Source organism: Balaenoptera ricei, chromosome 12 (assembly GCF_028023285.1).
Source record: "Balaenoptera ricei isolate mBalRic1 chromosome 12, mBalRic1.hap2, whole genome shotgun sequence".
Lineage (NCBI taxonomy): Eukaryota > Metazoa > Chordata > Mammalia > Artiodactyla > Balaenopteridae > Balaenoptera > Balaenoptera ricei.
This window is the reverse complement of record NC_082650.1, coordinates 32,136,818-32,159,703: the sequence shown is the minus strand read 5'-3', so window position 1 is coordinate 32,159,703 and position 22,886 is coordinate 32,136,818. Positions and strand designations below refer to the sequence as shown.

Below are 22,886 nucleotides of genomic sequence, written 5' to 3'. Positions count from 1 at the left end.
GCAACCACATGTCTGTTCTCTGCGTCTGTGAGTCTCCCAGTTGCTTGCTATGGGATCTCACGATCGATTGGTCCCTAGCACTGAAAGCAGATATAGAACAGGCCCAGTAAAAATCCCCCCAAAAAGTTACATTTGGAAAGGGTGAAACAAAGATGTATTATTTCAGTTTAACAATCTGAGTGTCATCATGCACCAGGACTCATGCCATGCTCTGAACATTCAGAAATGAATAATACATCATCCCTGCTATGGTGGAGTTCACAGTCTGGTAGACAACAAATCTGGTAAAGGGAGTCAGGAATTCTGGTTCTTATCTCTGCCTTCAAATTGTCCTCACCACCTGACACAGACTACACTTAGTCTCTGCCTCTTTAGTTAGAGGTTATATGAACTTCAAGAATAAAACAATGTTTTGTTGTTGTTGTTTTTATAATTTATTTAATTTATTTATTTATTTATTTTTGGCTGCGTCGCGTCTTCGTTGCTGGGTGCGGGCTTTCTCTAGTTGCGGTGAGCGGGGGCTACTCTTTGTTGCCGTGTGCGGGCTCCTCATTGCAGTGGCTTCTCTTGTTGCGGAGCACGGACTCTAGGCACACGGGCTTCAGTAGTTGCAGCTCATGGGCTCAGTAGTTGTGGCGCACGGGCTTAGTTGCTCCGCGGCATGTGGAATCTTCCCAGACCAGGGCTCGAACCTGTGTCCCCTGCATCGGCAGGCGGATTCTTAACCACTGAGCCACCAGGGAAGCCCAAAACAATGTTTTTTGATGTCAATATACAAACATCATTGAGTCTCATTTTATACCAGTTACATTCGGACAGTAACACAGAGCAAGTTTATGAAAGTTTATATTTTACTTTGATTCTCAGTGATAAATAAAGAAAGGTTATAGAGCCTTCCGTGTGTGCCTGATCTTCAGGACAGAAGGGCTTAGAGAGGTCCAAAGAGAAGGCTCCAGGCCCATTCACAGACATAAACCTAGAGTCTACGGGAAAGAGGAGACCGTGGAAAGAGGCTTAGGGGCCTGGATCCTCATTTTGCCGGGAGCAGGCCGATGTCCTAGGATGGGAAATGACTGAGACAGAACACCTAGCTTTGACGAAAATGGATTGCCATGTGACCTCCCCTCACAGGACTGGGGTCAGCAGACCCGCAGTCACTAAGCTCTTTCCCAAACAGTGAATGGAGGGAGGGCTTGGTCAGGTGAAAGGAAACACTGCACTTCCAGGGCACACTTAATTAGATGTGGGGATTGGGGCGGCAAAACGACCTTGAAGCAGCATCACTGGACTTCACTGGACAGGCAAAATTGCCCCCCAATACCGCAGCACGCTTCTGACGTACATGGCAGCGAAAGCTAAATTCTTTGGGCACGCAGTGAGGGGCAGCACGTGTGCAGCATAATTTCTAAGTGGCCTCAGCAAGTACTGGTAAAACCCATCAACAGCTACAACAGCAGCAGCAGAAGAGACTGTTGAATAAAAGCACCAGAAGAAAAATTAGAAGAGGAATCCCCTGGATTAGAAGGGTTTTGCTGGCGATAGTCACATAGCCCAGACCTCACTGGCTAGTTTATAAAATAGCCACTGGAAATAGTAAAGACAGTGGGATGGGAACTGGAATGTTGCAGTTTCTAACCAAATTCCTCCATTTGGAAAACTGACCACCTTAGGGGGTGGTCCTTAGTTTATGCAAAACAGATGTGAGGTAGAAGGTTGGTATTAGAAAATCTTCAGTTTGGTTTTGTGTGGTTTCCCCCAAGGTACACATCTGTGTTCTACTTATTGGAAAACACTTAGAAGGATCGGGATTTTAAGGTTATGTATATGTTATGTGTCCTATGACCCCACCTTCCAGAGGAATATCCTCCTGGAGAGTACAGTTTCAAACCGGTAACTTCCCAGTAAAGGGAATATTGGTTCCTATCTCTGCCCTCAAAGTGTCCTCACTACTTGACACAGACTACACTTAGTTTCTACCACTTTAGAGTATACATGAACTACAAGGGTAAAACAAATTTTTGATATCAATATACAAACACCATTGAGTTCCATTTTACACCAATTAAATTCAATCTGAAACTGACTACCGTTTCAAAAATCCAACTATAATCTGAACACCTAAAATCTAAGGACAGAGAAAGATTATAGTAGGATTGAAAGAGGTAAACCAGGCAAATACTAACTAAAAGAAAGCTAATGTTGCTCTATTAATAATAGATAAAATAGATTTTAAGGTGAAAAGCACTAATAGAGATAAGATGGATCAATATTATGGAAAAATAATTTAATTCACCAGAAAGGTATAAAAATGTTAAACTTGTAACATAGCTTCTAACATAGTTTGTAACATGCATCTTATAACATAGATTCAAAATACATAAAGCAAATATAAATGGAATTCCTGGTAAAAGTTAATGAACTACTATCATAAAGGGAGAGTATGACACTTCTATCAATATTTGACAGACCAAGCAGACAGAACTCAGTAAGAGTATATGGTTTTGAAAATACAATGAACAATCTTGATATAACGAACATATGTAGAAATTTGCAGAAATTTCAACAACTGCAGAATATGCATTCTTCCCAAGCATACAAAGACTACTTATGAAAATTACATATCAGGCCATAAGATAAATCTCAGATTTCAAATTCAAACTCAAGTCTCAAGTTTCATACAACTGATATCATATACCATATGTCATAATTCACAGCAATTAAGTAAGAAAAGAATAGTAATTAACTTTTAAAGCTCCATATATTTGGGGGAAGGTACTTCTTAATAACTCATGGAGAAAGGAGTAAACATAATAGAAATTATGAATGCTTAAAACAATTACAAAATCATGAGAACAATCATGGAATTCAGCTAAAATCGTGCTCAGAAAGAATTCATGGCCTTAAATGTATGTACTGAAAAAGAGGAAGGCTGAAAATTAATAAACATCCAACTTACAGAATTAATTTTTTTAAAAAAGAAAATATTCCATACAAAAGTAATAAATATAAAATTGGAAATTAATGATCTAAGAAATATTCAGAAGAAAGAATCATTGCAGTCAAAATTTGGTTCTATGAAAATATTTATAAAATAAGTCACCTCTGGCAAGACCAATGTAGAAAAAAAGTGAGATGACACAAGTGAACAATTATAACAATAAGAAAAGGAAAGCAGATAAAGGAATTTAAAAGATAACAGAAAAATACTATTAACTTTAAGACAAATTTAAAAGTTTAGGGGAAAGGGAAAAATTCTTAGAAAAATTGTGAATTGCTAAACCCAGCTCAAAAAGAAAAGGAAAAGGAAATTTCCATGGGCATCACTGAAATTAAATCAGAAGTTTTAAAACTCCAAAAAAGAAAAAAATTTTATAATAAAATAATAATAAATAAAACTCACAAAAAGGAAGCACTAGAGTGAAGTGGTTTATAGATAAGAGCTACCAAATATTCAAGGAACAAGAGATTACAAATTGTCTTTGCTCTGCTGCTACAGTATTAGGTGTAAGGGCTACAGATACCATGGCTTTTTAGTTAATAGTTTGTTAGATTACAAGGAGCCACATTTGATACTGATGGAGAAGACTGCACATTTCCCAGAGATCCTGTACATTGCGCTGGGTTCCATGACAGGATGAGACTCTGCGTTGTTTCCCTTGTAGAGGGAAGGTGTATGTTCTTTGTGTGGAAAGAAGGATAAAACAGGTATTTGCTGACAGAAGAATAGACGATGGCAGAGACAAGGCTATGTGACAAGGCATATTTTCTTTTCCTCTGGGGCACAAAACTGTCCACATCTCTGAGCCTCCTTTGCAGTTAAGTGTGGCCATGTGAGTGGGTTCTGGCCAGTGGAAGGTGGGTAGAGTTGATGTAAACTGTCTCCAGGCATAGTTCCTATTAAAAAATCTCCCACATGACCCTTCACACTGTTTATCTCTCTTTCTTTATTTGCTAGATGCAGAGGACCCAGAGGAGAAGTTCAAGGCCTTAGGAGATGATAGATCCTCTAGAATGTAAAGAGCCTAGGTCCCTGAATGTATGGAGCAGGGTCCCTCCTTATCCCCATGCATAACCCATACTGGACTATGAACAAGAAATAAGTGAGGAATAAACCTTTATTATGTTGCACCACTGAGATTTTGAGGTGAGTTTTTTTTTAATAATAGCAATTAGCCTATTTTGAAATTATAGCAATGCTAGACTAATTCTTCCAGAAAACAAGAAGTAACATGCTCCAAGTCATTGTATAATAACCAAAACTCAAGGAGACTAGTACAATAGGGAAGATCTTGAAGTAAATCTCAAAAACAGGCAGAACAGTTCAAGTCCTAATTGAAGATACTAGTAATGTAAAGAAAAGAATGATGAATTCTGATTAAGGGTGTCATGGAAATTAGAGTGGATGGGTAGCTTTTAAGAGAAAACACATGAGCAAAGGCATTAAGGCTTTAAAGAGGAGCTTGGGTTAGGATTCACTGCAGGTTTTCATAAGTGTGTTAGATTTTTAAGTGTTTTATCCATTTATTATTTTAAATATAACTTTCCCAGAAAGTCTTAGCTAAGCAAAACCCTCAAAGCATGATAATTCAGTTCATTTAAACTCAGTAAACTGAGCAAAGATTTTCATTGTGATATACCATGTGCTAAGTAGACAGGCAAACCACCTTCCAAAAAAGAGTAGCACTTGGCTTATAACTGTAACCCATTGATCAATGACACCTAAATAAGTAGTGGCTTAATGAAATTATTACATATAAAAAAAAATGCACTTTTCATATGAGAGCCTCATGTACCCTTTGTAAGAGAATATATTCACCCTAATGGGTTACACATATCAAGTATTTAATATTCTAAAATGTCTGCTCCCGTAAGAAAAATTGAGATGAACTAAAAAAGTATGACTAAGTAAAATCCTCCAAAGGTGGATGGACATGAGACTTTGAGATAAGTAAGATCTGACTATTCATTTGAGCTCAGTGATATCAATCAAAGCTGTCTTGCCAAGTTAAACTGGGCATTCCACTGACTGGAGTAGGAACACATGGGGAGAATTCCAGACACATGGAGGTTTTTCAGAGAACTAAAATTTAAGATGTGAGAATAGCCTGAGTGGGACACCTATCAGCTAAATTAACCACAAGCCTTGATAAATCTTATCAACCTGGTCAAGCAGCTTCCCTTGCTTCCTCACTGATACCTGTTCAGATCTCCAGAAACTCTGACCTCAGAAAATAGCTTGCCCAGTTGATTTCAGTTATAGCTTTAATATTAAAAAAAAGTGTTTTGGTATGTCTTGGAAAAGGCTAACAGACAAGGATAGGCTTTCAAAGATAAGAGTAGTCTCTAAACCTTATGCCACAAAGAAAACTAACAAGGTTGTCCAGAAGTTAACCCCGGGGGGCAAGGGCAGGAGACAAAACCTACAGTGAAAAAAATAAAACTTCCCCAAGGGAAAGAGTCATCTATAATATGCACGCAAATAAGACAGAGTGAAAGAAACCTATTAATCTGTGTCATTGTAGCAGCTGGATTTTTAGGTTATGATGTATGTAACTTGTCCCTTACCAATGGACATGTATGTACTTAAAATTTTTTGCTTCTATAAGCAATACCTACAATAAAACTAATATTCTTGTACATATGTCTATGAGTACATGTATGAGCTTTTTTGGTAAATATCCTTTATCAAATTAAAAATACTTTCTAATCTTAAATTGCCAAGACTTTACATTTTCTTCTTCTTTTTTAAAATCATGAACAGGTATTGAATCTAATCAAATGATTTTTTTCTGAATCTGTTAATATGATCATAAATAATTTCTTTCCTTTTTCTGATTATGATGTGAATTACAATAATTGATTTTCGGGCTTCCCTGGTGGCGCAGTGGTTGAGAGTCTGCCTGCCAATGCAGGGGACACGGGTTCGAGCCCTGGTCTGGGAAGATCCCACATGCCACGGAGCAACTGGGCCCGTGAGCCACAATTACTGAGCCTGCGCGTCTGGAGCCTGTGCTCCGCAACAAGAGAGGCCACGATGGTGAGAGGCCCGCGCACCGCGATGAAGAGTGGTCCCCACTTGCCGCAACTAGAGAAAGCCCTCACACAGAAACGAAGACTCAACACAGTCATAAATAAATAAATAAAAGAACGTGAATTTCTAAAAATAATAATAATAATAATAATAATTGATTTTCAAATGTTAAACCAATCTTTCTCTTTCTTTCTTTCTTTCTGGCTGCACTGGGTCTTCGTTGCTGCGCGTGGGCTTTCTCTAGTTGCGGCGAACAGGGGCTACTCTTTGTTGCGGTGCACGGGCTTCTCAATGCGGTGGCTTCTCTTGTGGAGCACGGGCTCTAGGCACGCGGGCTTCAGTAGTTGTGGCACATGGGCTCAGTAGTTGTGGCTTGCGGGCTCTAGAGTGCAGGCTCAGTAGCTGTGGCGCACAGGCTTAGTTGCTTCGCGGCATGTGGGATCTTCCCTGACCAGGGATCAAACCCATGTCCCCTGCATTGGCAGGAGGATTCTTAACCACTGCGCCACCAAGGAAGTCCCTGTTAAACCAACTTTGCATTCCTATAATAAAACTTAATTGTGAAGTAGTATCCTTTGTATATACTGCCATATTCAATTGGCTAGTATTGTAGCTAGAATTTTTAAATTTTCATTCATGACAGAGATTGGACTGTAATATTTCCTTTTAAATAATATCCTTTTCAGGCTTTGATATCAAGATTATGTTGACCTTATAAAACAAACTGGAAAGTTTACACTCATTTTTTACTTTCTGAAAGAGGTTGTGTAAGATTGGAGTTATTGGGACTTCCCCGGGGGTCTGGTGGCTAAGACTCCGTGCTCCCAATGCAGGAGGCCCAGGTTCGATCCCTGGTCACAGAACTAGAACCCGCATGCTGCAACTAAGAGCCCACATGCCGCGACTAAGACCCCGCGCAGCCAAATAAATAAATACTAAAAAAAAAAAAAAAAGATTGGAGTTATTTTTTCCTTAAGTGTATAAATAATTCACTGATAAAGCTGTATGGGCTTAGAGTTTTCTTTGTGGAAAGGATTAATTATGGGTTCATATTTGTATTAAATAAAGTTTTGGTAAGTAACATTTTACAAGGAATTTTAAAATTTCACCTGAATTTTCAAATTTATTGATTAATTGTTCATAATGCTTTTTTACCCTTTTCATGTCAAAATGTAGTGATGTCCTTTACTTCATTCCTGATCTAGGTCACTGTGCTTTCTCTCTTTTTTTCCCTTGATTCATCTTCCTAGAGGCTTATCAGTTTTATTAGTTATTTTAAGGAAAAAGTTTTGATATTATTGATTTTTCCCATTATTCAAGTGTTTTCTATCTAATTAGTACTTGAGATTATCTTCATTATTTCTTTCGTTTGCTGTTATTTTTCTGAAATCTTGAAAAACTTACTAAGATAATTGATTTTTGGTACTTCTTTTCTAATACGACTATAAAATTCTCTTGAAATATTCTGCACATTTTGCTGTCACATTTTTGCTTTTATTCATTTAAAAATATTCTTTTAATTCAAAATCTAGGGTTTTTTTAAACAATATTTGATATCAAGATTTATTGTAAAGCTATAGGATGTGTGATAATCCTAGAAGGATAGACAAATAGACCACTGGAACACAATAAAATGTCCCAAAACAGTCCCACACATATATGGTCACTTATTCATGAGAAAGGCGCCACTGCAGGGAAATGGAGAAAGGATGGTTCTGTCAATAAATGATATCGAGGACTTCCCTGGTGGCGCAGTGGTTAAGAATCCACCTGCCAATGCAGGGGACAAGAGTTCGAGCGCTGGTCCAGGAAGATGCCACACGCTGCAGAGCAACTAAGCCCGTGTGCCACAACTACTGAGCCTGCGCTCTAGAGCCCACAAGCCACAACTACTGAAGCTCGTGTGCCTAGAGCCCATGCTCCGCAACAAAGAGAAGCCACTGCAATGAGAAGCCCAGGCACCGCATCGAAGAGTAGCCCCCGCTCGCCACAACTAGAGAAAGCCTGCACGCGGCAACAAAGACCCAACGCAGCCATAAATAAATAAATACATAAATAAATAAAATAAAATAAATGATATCGAGTCCATCAAATAATCACATAGGAAAAGAAATGAATCTTGACCCAAACTTCCCTCCATACATAAAAACCAGTTAGTTGTAGCAGGAATGTAGACATGTGTAAATGGTAAAAACGATAAAGCTTCTGATAAAGCTTCTATCTACAAGATAATATAAAATAATGTCTTCATCATATTGGAATAGGCAACAATGTCTCACAATTAGCACACACACCCCTGTGCACATGCACACACACAACACTAACCATAAAGAAGCAGATTGATCAACTACACTTCACTAATATTAAGAATTTGGGGGGACTTCCCTGGTGGTCCAGTGGTTAAGACTCCATGCTCCCCCTGAAGGGGGCACAGGTTTGATCCCTGGTTGAGGAACTGAGATCCCACCTGCATGCTGCACGGCCAAAAAAAAAAAGAAGGGCTTCCCTGGTGGCGCAGTGGTTGAGAATCTGCCTGCTAATGCAGGGGACACGGGTTCGAGCCCTGGTCTGGGAAGATCCCACATGCCACGGAGCAACTGGGCCCGTGAGCCACAACTACTGAGCCTGCGCGTCTGGAGCCTGTGCCCCGCAACGGGAGGGGCCGCGATAGTGAAAGGCCCGCGCACCGCGATGAAGAGCGGTCCCCGCACCGCGATGAAGAGCGGTCCCCGCACCGCGATGAAGAGTGGCCCCCACTTGCCGCAACTAGAGAAAGCCCTCGCACGAACCGAAGACCCAGCACAGCCAAAAATAAATAAATAAATAAAAATAAAAAGTAGCTATAAAATTAAAAAAAAAAAAAGAAAGAAATTAAGAACGTTTGCTCATCAGAAGACATCACGATGAGAGAGAAAGGCAAGGTGCAAAGTGGGAGTGTTGGAATTCATATATCTCACAAAGTATCCTTATCTAAAATAAAAAGAACACCTACAAATCAATAAAATAAGCCAGAAAACTCAGTGAAAATGGACAAAAGACATGGTCACTTCATAAAAGCAGGGTACTCAAACGGTCAACAAATATATGAAAAGGTGCTCAACGTTATTAGTCACATGGGGAATGCACATTTAAATCACAGTGTTGGGCTTCCCTGTTGGCGCAGTGGTTAAGAATCCGCCTGCCAATGTAAGGGACACGGGTTTGATCCCTGGTCCGGGAAGATCCCACATGCCGCAGAGCAACTAAGCCCGTGCACCACAACTACTGAGCCTGCGCTCTAGAGCCCGCGAGCCACAGCTACTAAGCCCACGTACCAAAACTACTGAAGCCTGCGTGCCCAGAGCCCGTGCTCCTCAGCAAGTGAAGCCACCACAATGAGAAGCCCGCGCACCCCAACAAAGAGTAGCCCCCGCTCGCTGCAACTAGAGAAAGGCCGTGCACAGCAACAAAGACCCAACACAGCCAAAAATAAAATAAATAAATAAACTAAATAAATTTTTTTTGAAAATAAAAATAAATAAATCACAGTGTTATACCACTATAAACCCATCAGAGTGGCTAAAATTAAAAGAATGATAATACCGAATGTTAAGAATGGTGAGAGTACAAATTGGTAAAACCATTTTGGAAAACTATTTGGCAGTTCATAGTAAAACTGGACATATGCATATATTATGCCTTCAAAATTTTACTCCAAGAAATATATTCTAAAGAAATATGGACATAAATACACCAAGATATGTATGCAGCTGTGCGTAGCAACATTTTTTTGCAACAGCCCAAATAACAGAATATCCACAAACAATACAATTATGGTATATTCATATAATCAGTTATTATACAACAATTAAAACAAATGAATTTTATAGCAAATACAAGCAAACATGGATGTACCTCAAAAATATAATGCTGAATGAAAAAAGCCAGACACAAAAGAATTTATACAGTGCAGTTCTATTTATGTAATGTTCAAAAACAAGCAATAAGTCTATGGTGATAGAAATTAAGGATGATTTAATCTTGCTGGTGGAGTAACGACAGAGAAGGGCTTCTGGGGTACTAGCAAAGATTTATTTCCTGATCCAGATAGTGGTTACACAGGTGTGTTAACCTTGCAAAAATTCATTGAGCGATAAACTTATGATTGGTGCACTTTTCTGTATGAATGTTACACTTCAATTTTAAAAGTTTAATTTTTTTTTTTGGCTGCACCATGCGGCATTCAGGATCTTAGTTCCCCGACCAGGGATTCAACCCATGCCCCTTGCACTGGAAGAGTGGAGTCTTAACCACTGGACCACCAGGGAAGTCCCTAAAAGTTTAATTTTAAAATATTCTGAGAAAAAATTGTGTATCTATATGGTCTCTAAGTAGCGGTGTCTCTCTGCTTTTATCGTAGGCCTCCACAGCAGAAAGAGTTAAATAACTCTTCACTCCGTGAATGTATTTCAAATTGTCTTAAAAATATTAAAACCAGGGGATGGGGGGGAGGGATAGATTGGGAGATTGGACTGAAATATACACACTACCATATATATTAAATAGATAACTAATAAGAACCTGCTATATAGCATAGGAAACTCTACTCAATACTCTGTAATGGCCTATATGGGAAAAGAATCTAAAAAAAAAAAAAGTGGATATATGTGTATGTATAACTGATTCACTTTGCTGTACACCCGAAACTAACACAACATTGTAAATCAACTATACTACTCCAAAAAAATTTTTTTAATATATTAAAACCAGTTTTAAAATAGCATAGATACTACCCTTAACATTTGGTTTAATAGGATTGATTTGTATCCTTAACACCAACCTGTTACTGCTAAGTAATTACCAGCTTTTATTTTTATTTCTGAAAAATTTTTTTAAAGAAACATGGGGACTTCCCTGGTGGTGCAGTGGTTAAGAATCTGCCTGCCAATGCAGGGGACACAGGTTTGATCCCTGGTCCAGGAAGATCCCACATGCCGCGGAGCAACTAAGCCCATGCACCACAACTACTGAAGCTCACATGCCTAGAGCCCGTGCTCCGCAACAAGAGAAGCCACCGCAATGAGGAGTAGCCCCTGCTCGCCGCAACTAGAGAAAGCCTGCGTGCAGCAATGAAGACCCAATGCAGCCAAAAAAAAATAATAAAAAATAAATAAATAAAATAAAGTAGCATGATTGTCAAAATTAAATATGCTTTTGTCCCTCAAAATTATAGACAATTTTAGGCCTCTTATTTAAATAAATATACTTAACATTTAATTCTCAACAGCAGTTTTGCTTTGTATTCAGGAATATCAATTACTGACTTTAAGATAAATGCACGGTAGAAATGTATTTCTACCTATATGACCTTGATTCCCAAGGTATATATTCATTTTTTTGAACAACATAACAACAATGTGAATTAGATATGATTGATCTTGTTAGGAAATTAGGACAATATCATAATTATGTTTGTGTACATGTGCTCATCTGAAGAAATACATCCCTCATCACATATAGGTTCCAAAGTGAGAAGTAGTTTTTTAAAAATCACAGAATATAGGACACATAGCTTGTGGGAGAACTTACCTAGGCAAGGGGAGCCTTGCCTTACTATAATCTCCTTGTTATCCATCAAAAAACCAAAACTAAAAAACAAAAATGATTAGAAGACAAATCGAGACAAAAAATATAGGCTAAGGAAAGTAAACGGTTTATTTTTTTCCAGTTTGGCAGCATGGTCCCTTTGTTGGATCACAGAATAATTTTAGTAAAGAGAATTCCCAGGGGAAAGGATGTGAAAGAAGACCCAGAAAACAATGTAATAAAAGCAACTGAAAACCACTTCTAAAGAAGTATTTCACCAATTGTTTGGGATAAAATGGGGTTAATTCTAAGCAGGTGGACTTTTCTACTACAATAATATTTTACAGTATGTGCCTCTTTTAAAGTTCTTTAAACTATACTCTAAAAGCCAGTTTACTATAAGGAGTTTAGAGCTATCCTGTAAATCCTTCTGTACAAAAAACTGTGGGTTTTCGTACTCACACCAATTCAGATGGAAAGGATGGTGATGATCAGTAAAGAGAAATCAAGCTGTGCGACAGAGCTCCATCCAGAAGCGTGATAATAGCACCAGTTCACCTCACACACGAAATGACAATGGCTACATGTGACATCTCTGCTGTATTATCACATTTAAATTTCAAGTCTTCCTTTTTGTTGTTATTTTCTGTAGCCTTAAAATATTATCTGCCTTATACAGATTGCCAACAAACACATGAAAGGATGCTCAACATCACTAATCATTAGAGAAATGCAAATAAAACTACAATGAGGTATCACCTCCCACTGGTCAGAATGGCCATCATCATAAAATCTACAAACAATAAATGCTGGAGAGGGTGTGGAGAAAAGGGAACCTTCTTGCACTGTTGGTGGGAATGTAAATTGATACAGCCACTATGGAGAACAGTATGAAGTTTCCTTAAAAAACTAAAAATAGAACTACCATATGACCCAGCAATCCCACTACTGGGCATATACCCTGAGAAAACCATAATTCAAAAAGTTTCATGTACCACAATGTTCATTGCAGCTCTATTTACAATAGCCAGGACATAGAAGCAACCTAAGTGTCCATTGACAGATGAATGGATAAGGAAGATGTGGCACATATATACAATAGAATATTACTCAGCCATAAAAAAGGAATGAAATTGAGTTATTTGTAGTGAGGTGGATGGACCCAGAGACTGTCATACAGAGTGAAGTAAGTCAGAAAGAGAAAAACAAATACCTTATGCTAACACATATATATGGAATCTAAAAAAAAAAAAAAGGTTCTGAAGAACCTAGGGGCAGGACAGGAATAAAGACGCAGACGTAGAGAATGGACTTAAGGACACGGGGAGGGAGAAGAGTAAGCTGGGACGAAGTGAAAGAGTGGCATGGACATATATACACTACCAAATGTAAAATAGATAGCTAATGGGAAGCAGCCGCATAGCACAGGGAGATCAGCTCGGTGCTTTGTGTCCACCTAGAGGGATGGGATAGGGAATGTGGGAGGGAGAGATATGCAAGAGGGAGGAGATATGGGGATATATGTATATGTATAGCTGATTCACTTTGCTATACAGCAGAAACTAACACACCATTGTAAAGCAGTTATACTCCACAAAGATGTTAAAAAAAAAGCACTGTAACAGAAAAAAATATATTACCTATCTTTATTTATTTATTTATTTTTGGCTGTGTTGGGTCTTCCTTGCTGCACATGGGCTTTCTCTAGTCACGTTGAGCAGGGGCTACTCTTCCTTGTGGTGTGCGGGCTTCTCATTGCTGTGGCTTGTTTTGTCGTGGAGCACGGGCTCTAGGTGTGCGGGCTTCAGTAGCTGTGGCACATGGGCTCAGTAGTTGTGACGCACGGGCTTAGTTGCTCTGCAGCATGTGGGATCTTCTCAGACCAGGGCTCGCAGCCGTGTCCCCTGCAATGGCAGGCAGATTCTTAACCACTGGGCCACCAGGGAAGTCCCAAAATATTGTATATCTTTAAAACAAATAAATCAAAATTTAAAAAATTTCTCTCTCACTGTCAGTCACAAGCCTTTTTTGTTTTTGTTTTTGTTTTTAAAATCAGATCCCTCTCTCTAACTTTCACACTCCTTGAGATTTGGGGTGTAACCATAGTAGTTGAGCATCTCATTAATATTTCTCCACCCTTTTTTCCAAATGACTCCTCACCTTTTACTAACTCTTTAGTATTCATGTCTCCAACCTACAAATCTAGACTTTTTACTCCCCACTGTACAAATTGTCATTTGTTTTGACATTATCTCAAGTAAACTGTTTAACTCTGTTACAGAGTAGTCTGTGGGTTGACAGGCACTGCACTTGACCCTTTGTACCACAGAAAGTATCCTTTGATGTCAATAAGACTTTTCAACATATCAAGTTTGCTGGCCAATTGGTAAACATTTAAAGAAAGAGATATGAACATGGGAAGTCATTTTGTCATTATTTCTATTTCATTTCCTTTATAATCTTACAGAAATGTCTATAATCCTGTATTTATTATGAGACTATAACCACGTAAACAACTTTGAAGTTATGACCTCAAAAAGCTTTTCAACATCATGAGGTCTAACAGGGCAGAGAAGACTTGCTTTATTATAAGTCTTATTTAATCAGCGAAGAACTTTGATAATTTACAAAGTTTCTAAACAAAGTTATCTAAACATCTGGAAGCTATTAAAGAACTGAAGAAGTTATGCCACAGCTACATTTAGGAAGGTATTTTTATTGCAAATTCCTTATAAAGTAAGTCTATCAAAAACAAAACTAAATTACCATTACCATTTGACCCAAATTTCTCATATTAATTAGGCCTAGACATTTAAAAATATTGTGATTGAAATATAAAATTACCCTTTGGGAGAGCAATGACTCAGTGCTTATCTTATCATAGGTGCATAAATGCTGATTTTAATAATAATGTTAACATACTATTTATATACATTTTGATGTGTATTAAACATATTGAAATATTATGGACTTAGAATTCAGACAGAGTTAGCTTTAAGTTCCAGCTCCACCACACGTTAGTTGCATGAATTTAGGCAAGATTCATCAACTGGGAGCCCTGATGTCTTTCTCTGTATAGAACAGACATCTTTTTTTAACTGAAGTGTAATTGATTTACAATGTTGTGTTAGTTTAAGGTGTACAGCAAAGTGTTCAGTTATACATATATATATGTATATATATATATTCTTTTTCAGATTCTTTTCCCTTATAGGTTACTACAAAATACTGAGTAGAGTTCCCTGGGCTATAAAATAGGTCCTTGTTATTTATCTATTTTATATACAGTAGTGTGTATATGTGAATCCCAAACTCCTAATTTATCCCTCCCCCCTCCTTTACACTTTGGTAACCATAAGTTTGTTTTCTATGTCTGTGAATCTGTTTCTGTTTTGTATATGCATTCATTTGTATCATTTTTTTTTTTTAATTCCACATATAAGTGATATCGTATGATATTTGTCTTTCTCTGGCTTACTTCACTTAGTATGATAATCTCTAGGTCCATCCATATTGCTGCAAATGGCATTATTTCATTCTTTTTAAAACGCAAGATGATTAAGTAACGTAACACCTGGAAGAGCCTAGCACAGCCCCTCACACTGAGTTCATGCTCAGTAAATGTTTCCTGCCTTTTTTTCTTGTCTCTTCCATCTTGCTTCCTCCTCTTTCACAGCTGTTGCTAGTATGTTACACTGGCTTTCCACTTTAGGGCCTAAGGGGATGTTGCATAAAAGTTTTTTAAAACTTCCACATACTTCATACTTTTCCACTGTTATCAACAGTTTAAAACACTAGAACCCCTCGGGAGGATTATGTGTTTATTTCAGGGACAGGAGTGTAGGGGGAAAGCTGTGAGTATACATTTTGTTTGGCAGTGAGTCACAAATAAAAGAAGAAAACTCGAATCTTCTGAGCCATACAATACATTATATTTTATAATATTTGCGCATTTTTATCCTCATACTAATCAGGTCTGCCTGCCTCTAAAGCTCATGCTTTTTTTGCTCAAAAATGCTGCCACCTGCTTTTATAGATGTGCCTGAGGGACAAACAATCTCGTACAGTGTTAATAGAAAATGTATGTTGAGTTTTAAACCACTGACTTGCAAACAAATGTAGAGGGTCAGGACAGATCTGGGTGGGGGGCTACTTAAAATCAAACACAAAGGGAATTCCCTCGCAGTCCAGTGGTTAGGACTCTGAGCTCTCACTGCCGAGGGCCTGGATTCAATCGCTGGTCGGGGAACTAAGATCCCACAAGCCACGCAGCATGGCCCAAAAAAAAAAAAAAAAAGATCCAAACAGGGGACTACACAAGGCATATAAACAAATCAAGAGCAGTGTTACCTGAGAAACTGTTTGCTGATTCCCTGAACTATAGAAAAGGGACGAAAACAATAGTTGATAATCAGAGTAAGGCCTGAGGCCGGGACACACCAAAACACAGGGCAAACTGGATCAGCTTAGGCTGAGCTGTATATGGAGACTGTCTTGAAAAGAGGTCAAAAATATATCAAAGAACAGGGTGTGGGGTGGATCAAGCCTGGTGACTCATGATTTAAACCCTCAGAATACAGTGGAAGCTCCTCAGACTGGGCACAGCTCCTTAAAGACCATCGATCAGGGACTTGGCTTGTGGCGTAGTGGATAAGACTCCGTGCTCCCAATGCAGGGGGCTCGGGTTCGATCCCTGGTCAGGGAACTAGATCCCACATGCATGCTGCAACTAAAGAGCTCACATGCCACAACTAAGGAGTCGGCAAGCCGCAACTAAGGAGGCTGCCTGCTGCAACTAAGACCCAGTACAACCAAATATATAAATAAATAAATATTAAAAACAAACAAAAAAAGACCATTGATCAGGCTGGACAAATTAAGCTAAAAGGAAGACACTCTCCTACTTACAGTCAGCTCCCAGCCAGGTCCATTTTCTGTAAGGAGTGTTCCTGCTCTTGGAAGCTATGCCTATCAGCTGGTCAAACTTTACTATATATTTATTTGACGAATGATGATACGAAACACAGAAGGAACAGATTTTATAACTCAGCGTGTATAGCTTTCTTTCTCTTGCATATACCTTTACAATGACACCTCCTACTTAAAAAAAATGTTTAGGGTAGATAGCTGTTAAACTAAAATGTTGTTCTTATGTTTATCTAAAAGGTGTGTTACTAAATAGGGATGATTAGAATTATAGATTCTGATCAGATAGATCTGAGTTTAAGCCTTGGTTCTTTCCCTTACAAACTGTGTGACTTTAAGCAAATTACCTAACCTCTCTAAACTTCATCTGTAAATATGGGCATTATTGATAGTATCTATTTCAATTGGAGAGGAGCAAACTGAGATGTCAGTATCTTCTAGAACAATGGCCCTCAACCTTTTTGGCACCAGGGACTGGTTTTGTGGAAGACAGTTTTTCCATGGATGTGGCAGAGGGGATGGTTCAGGCAGTAATGCGAGTGATGGGGAGCGGTGATGCAAGCGATGGGGAGTGGCAGATGAAGCTTCCCTCACTTGCCCACCGCTCACCTCCTAACAGGCCACAGACTGGTACTGGTCCTTGGCCCAGGGGTTGCGGACCCCTGTTATAGAACACTTCAATCAGACTGAATCATCACAACTCGTCACTTTTTTGCTCACCCCTTATTGGATCCATAAGCGTTGGCTTATCGACACTCTCTTCACAATATTTCCACTAGATTTCCTTTCATCACCACTGCTCTTGTCTTGGGCTAAACTCCATCATCTTTCACTTGGATTATTGCACGAACCTCCTAACTGGTTTCCATATTTCTGCTCTTGCCCCCTTCAGACTTTTCTCAACATTGTACCCAGGATCAGCCTTTTCAAATAAAAGTCAGTTCATGTCAACTATCTGCCCAAACCTCCTCCTTCCCAATAGTTTTCCATGTTACTTAGAGAAGAACCAAAGTCCTCACCATGTTCTCCAAGGGCTCACAGGACTTGGCCAACTTCTCTGTCCCCATCCCCCGATGCCCCCCCATTTTCTTATTCCACTCCAGCCTCACTGGTCCTCCCGCTCCTCCTGGAACACATCTTCACAACTACCTCACACAGATACTTTGCATTTGTTGAACTCTCTGCCTGGAATGTTCTTCCCTCAGATACAGGCAAGACTTGCTTTTTCTCCTCATTCAGATCTTCATTCAGATGCTACCTCCTCAGAGACACCTTCTCTCACTGCTTTATGTAACACTGTGCAATCTCTCTCTCTCTCTCTCTCTGCTCTGCTTTGTTATTATTTTTTCTTGGCTTTTATCACCATCTAACATCCTATATGTTTTACTTGTTTATTTTTTACCTGATTCTACCAGAATATGAGTTCCACGAGAGCAACGATTCTTATCTAGTTTATACCTAGCCTGTAAGACAGTGCCTGGCATATAGCAGCCACTCGGTAAATAAACATATAAATACACGTTGAACCAACAAATGAATGATTGGGTCATGTGGCTACAACGTGGCTCAACCATGTATCTATACTTATACCAATAGGATACAGCTCCTTGGATGACATTGCTACCAAGTGAAAACTCATTCTGATGTTCAACTCTGACCAAGAGGAAAATACCCACCCACCCCACCCACCCCCCCACCCCGCCAAATGTAGCTCCAACTACTGGGATGAAGATTCTCCAAGGTCCAAAGGAAGCAGGGAAGGAAAGGGAAGCTTCTAAAAGTCCTTAGTCAAGTTAGAAGAGAGGAGGAAACACAGGGTGCAAACCCTCCCCTTTATACGCACGAACAGTGGAGCCACTAGGTAGGGAAGGGTAGTAAATTGAGGAAAGGAGACCCCTGATTTAGACCAACCAAGCATTTTGGAGTCAGGAAATTCCTTCGGGAATAAAGACAGAATGTCACTCACAAAAGCCTCTTAGCTCTGAGACAAGTTACCTTGATGTGGGAGAGAGATGCAGAACGGAATTTCATCACAGGAAGGCAGGACTCCAAGACATTCTATAAAAGTCTTATAAACCTGAATGTTTTAGACTATTTCTGTTTCTTCTCCTAATTCACTCATTCAACTCTAAACTCTCAACTGCAGGAGGAGTTTGGTAAACAGCTTGAAGAAGCTCTTTCCAGTGCCCTGTTTACCTGCATTTCACAGTCGCATACTGCTGATCTGTAACCGAAGAGTTGTTTGCAAAAGAAAATGTTGAAATCATGAGTTACTTTTTTTCTCATTACATTCATTATAATTTCTGGGAATATGTTACCATGAAAAAAGATTTCATGTGGGAGAGAGGCAGAGAAGTAAGAGAGAGGGAGAGAGATGGAGGTGTGAGAAACAGATTAATCAAGTTAATAACAAGCAAAGAAAAAGAGGCATTATCTGAACTTGAAAGGAGTAAAATTTGCATAAATTGTCATGGAAGAAAAAGGGAGCTGGTGACAGTTAATGTACAGGAAGGACATTTGCCCTAGAATTATCTTACTACAAGCACTACTTAATGTCACTAAAAGAACTATATATGCGATTTTCCTTGGTCTGAACAAATCCTTTTATATACTGCTCTTTATGGCAGGCTATATAGCATGAGTCAGAAATTCCAAAAGCATGATAATCTTCATCCTTTATAGCACCTGCTCCAACATTATGCTAATCATTGGTTGATAACCTTTAAGGCTGATACTTAAAGATACTTCCTACTGTTGTATCTAAAAATGTATAGTTACGATACCAGATTAAGTTGATGAGATTGTCATTACTTTTATTTTCAAACATTAATTTTGATTTCAAATTTTTCAGAAAAATAAATTCTAAACAGAGAAAACATTATTTTTTTAAGAGGTTTGAACATACATACTGATATTTAAAAAACTGAAAAATGTCATGCAAAGATATCACTTTCTCGTGACTTCAGGCTGTTGATAACATTCTAAGAACCCTTGTTAAATGGGATTTCTCTTTCACTGCTGCCGATTCATCTTTTTACTATTAGTGGTATGGTAGCCCTCGTAACTATGGAGCAGCTTCAGTTTTCATTCAGAAGCATCACACTTATAAAGAGGAGGTCTCATTTTGTCTTCTTGTATTGTGGTAAATATACATAATATAAAATTTACCATTTAGGGCTTCCCTGGTGGCGCAGTGGTTGAGAATCTGCCTGCTAATGCAGGGGACACGGGTTCGAGCCCTGGTCTGGGACGATCCCACATGCCGCGGAGCAACTAGGCCCGTGAGCCACAACTACTGAGCCTGCGCGACTGGAGCCTGTGCTCCCAACGAGAGGCCGCGATAGTGAGAGGCCTGCGCACCGCGAAGAAGAGTGGCCCCTGCTTGCCACAATTAGAGAAAGCCCTCGCACAGAAACGAAGACCCAACACAGCCAAAAATAAATAATAAAAATAAATAAATAAATAAATCCTCTGTTCTTATTAAAAAAAAAAAAATTACCATTTAAATCATTTTTAAGTATCCAATTCAGTGGCATTAAGTATATTTACTATGTTGTGCAACCATCACCACAATCCATTTCCAGAACGTTTCCACCATCCCTAACAGAAACTGTACTCATTAAATACCAACTAGCCATTCCCCATGACCACCAATTCCTAGCAGCTTCTAATCTATTTTGTCTCTATGAATTTGCCTATTCTAGCAATCTCATATAAGTGGAATTATACAATATTTGTCCTTTTGTATCTGGCTTATTTCACTTACCATAATGTCTTCAAGGTTCATTCATGTTGTAGCATGTATCAGAATTTCATTCTTTTTTAAGGCTCAATAATATTCCATTGTGTGTATAAACCACAGTTTGTTTATCCATTCATCTGCTGGTGGACCTTTGGGTTGTTTCCACCCTTTGACTATTGTGAAAAATGCTGCTATGCACATTGGTGTACAGTTTTGTTTTTAAATACGATAGTGTTTATTTTCTCTAACGATTCAAGGAGTTTTCTAAAAATATTTATTTATTTATTTTGGCTGTGCCAGGTCTTAGTTGCAGCAGTCGGGATCTTCGTTGTGGCATGTTTAGCTGCGGCACGCGGATTCAGTTATGGCATGCATGTGGGATCTAGTTCTCCGACCAGGGATCGAACCCGGGCCCCCTGCATTGGGAGCTCGGAGTCTTACCCACTGGACCACCAGGGAAGTCCCTCAAAGAGTTTTTTAAATTAACTGCTGCTTGGCCTCTTGCTAAATATAGCCCCACATTCAACCTTAAAATTCACAGCAGGTAGTGGACAATTTTGCATAGGCCAGTGTAGGATGGTTGGACCGTAGCCTGCACCTCTGAGGCTGCACATTACAATGTAAAAATACTGAAGCTTCAATCCTTGAACCAGAGCAACCAAATTAGAAGCTGGAGATGAGCTAAGGCATTGGTATTTTTCACCCTTCTCCCTCATGATTCTATTGTGCAGACAGGGCTGAGAACCCCTAATCTAGGGTAATCTGGTATCAGTCATCAGAGCGGCAAGTCTAAGCTAGGCTCCCACTGGAGCCCTCGGAGAACTAAGAGGAAATCTTATTTTATAGCCCATGTTCTCTATAACTAACCACAATAATATCACTCAGCTCCTACAAGGTTATCAATAAATTAATTCATTTCACTAATTATGGCTACCAATTAAGGCTTGGATCAGAGCATTAAAGAACGAGTGGTGGACTTCCTTGGTGGTGCAGTGGTTAAGAATCCGCCTGCCAGTGCCTGGAACACAGGTTCAAACCCTGGTCCGGGAAGATCTCACATGCTGCGGAGCAGCTAAGCCCGTGCACCACAACTACTGAGCCTGCGCTTTAGAGCCCGTGAGCCACAACTACTGAAGCCCACGTGCCTAGAGCCGGTGCTCTGCAACAAGAGAAGCCACCGCAGTGAGAAGCCCGCACACCGCAACAAAGAGTAGCCCTGGCTCCACGCAACTAGAGAAAGCCCGCGCGCAGAAGTGAACACCCAACACAGCCAAAAATTAATTAATTAATTATTTAAAAAAGAATGAGTGGTGGCCTCTGAAGCCAGGATAACTGTGCCAGTAAAAATAAGACAGTGATTCCCCAAGGGAAAGGTAAATGTCTTATCCTGTATTATGGACTGAATGTTTGTGTCCTTCCCAAATTCGTATATTGAATCTCCAACTCCTAGTGTGATGGTTTTTGGAGATGGGGCCTTTGGGAGGTAATTAGGTTTAAATGAGGTCAACAGAGTCGGCCCTGGGCCAATGGGATTAGTGCCCATATAAAAGAGGCACCAGAGAGCTGACGCTCCCTCTCTGCACACACACCGAGGAAAGGCCATGTGAGGACATAGCAAGAAGACGACTATCTACAAGCCAGGAAGAGAGCTCGCAGTAGGAACGAACCCTACCAGACTTCGATCTGGGACTTCTAGCTTCTAGAACTATGACAAAATTAATTTCTGTTGTTTAAACCACCTAGTCGATGGTATTTTGTTATGATAACCCAAGCAGACACTGTGGGTATCCTACTCACCCTTCAAAGCAGAGCCTGAGTAAAAAAGAAGAGAAAGCCAATAAAAGATGCTATCTTACCAGATCCTTTCGAAGAGCCTCAGAATTGTCCATTAAGGGAAGGAAGAGGCGCATGGGACCTACTGGCTCCTGTCCCACACCAGCCAAGGGCTGTCCCCTGAGGCATAAAACTCTCACACTTCCAGTCTGCATTTCCTTGAATGCCACATAGGTATTTGTAGACATTTCACCCTATGCTATCAGGGAAGCCCCAAGGTAAAAATGGGAGTTAAAGTAACTGAGGGGACTTCCCTGGTGGTCCAGTGGTAAAGAAACAGCCTTCCAATGCAGGGGATGCGGGTTCGATCCCTGGTCGAGGGGTGGGGGGGAATTAAGATCCCACGTGCTGAGGGGCAACTAAGCCCACACGCCACAACTACTGAGCTCGTGCGCCTCAACTAGAGAGCCCACATGCTGCAAATTACAGAGCCCACTTGCTCTGGACCCTGAGCGCCACGACTAGAGAAGAGAAAACCCGCATGCCACAACTAGAGAGAAGCCCGCGAAGAGCCTGCACACCGCAACGAAAGATCCCGCATGCTGCAACGAAGATCCCACATGCCACAACAAAGACCCAATGCAGCCAAATAAATAAATAAATGTTAAAAAAAAAAAGCAACTGAGGCAAGGTGCTAACTGCAGGTGCTAACTGCATGAAGCTGTTTGCTACAGCAGTGGAGTAAAAAATGTGCAAAAACACTTGAGGCAGGGAACAAGAGATGTTCAGTGCAGGGAATTTCTGGAGACTCTATTCAGGCCTGTGGATTCCAGTGCCCACTCCAAACTC

General features: G+C 39.8%; 1 long non-coding RNA gene across 1 annotated transcript in view; it reads right to left on the bottom strand.

Moving 5' to 3' along the window:
- Positions 1-13,243: 13,243 nt before the first annotated feature.
- LOC132375915 (uncharacterized) overlaps positions 13,244-22,886 on the bottom strand; it is a 30,702-nt gene continuing 21,059 nt past the window's right edge. Inside the window, exon 3 of the long non-coding RNA XR_009506158.1 lies at positions 13,244-13,500. This is a non-coding gene — a long non-coding RNA (uncharacterized LOC132375915). The remainder of the gene's footprint in view (positions 13,501-22,886) is intronic.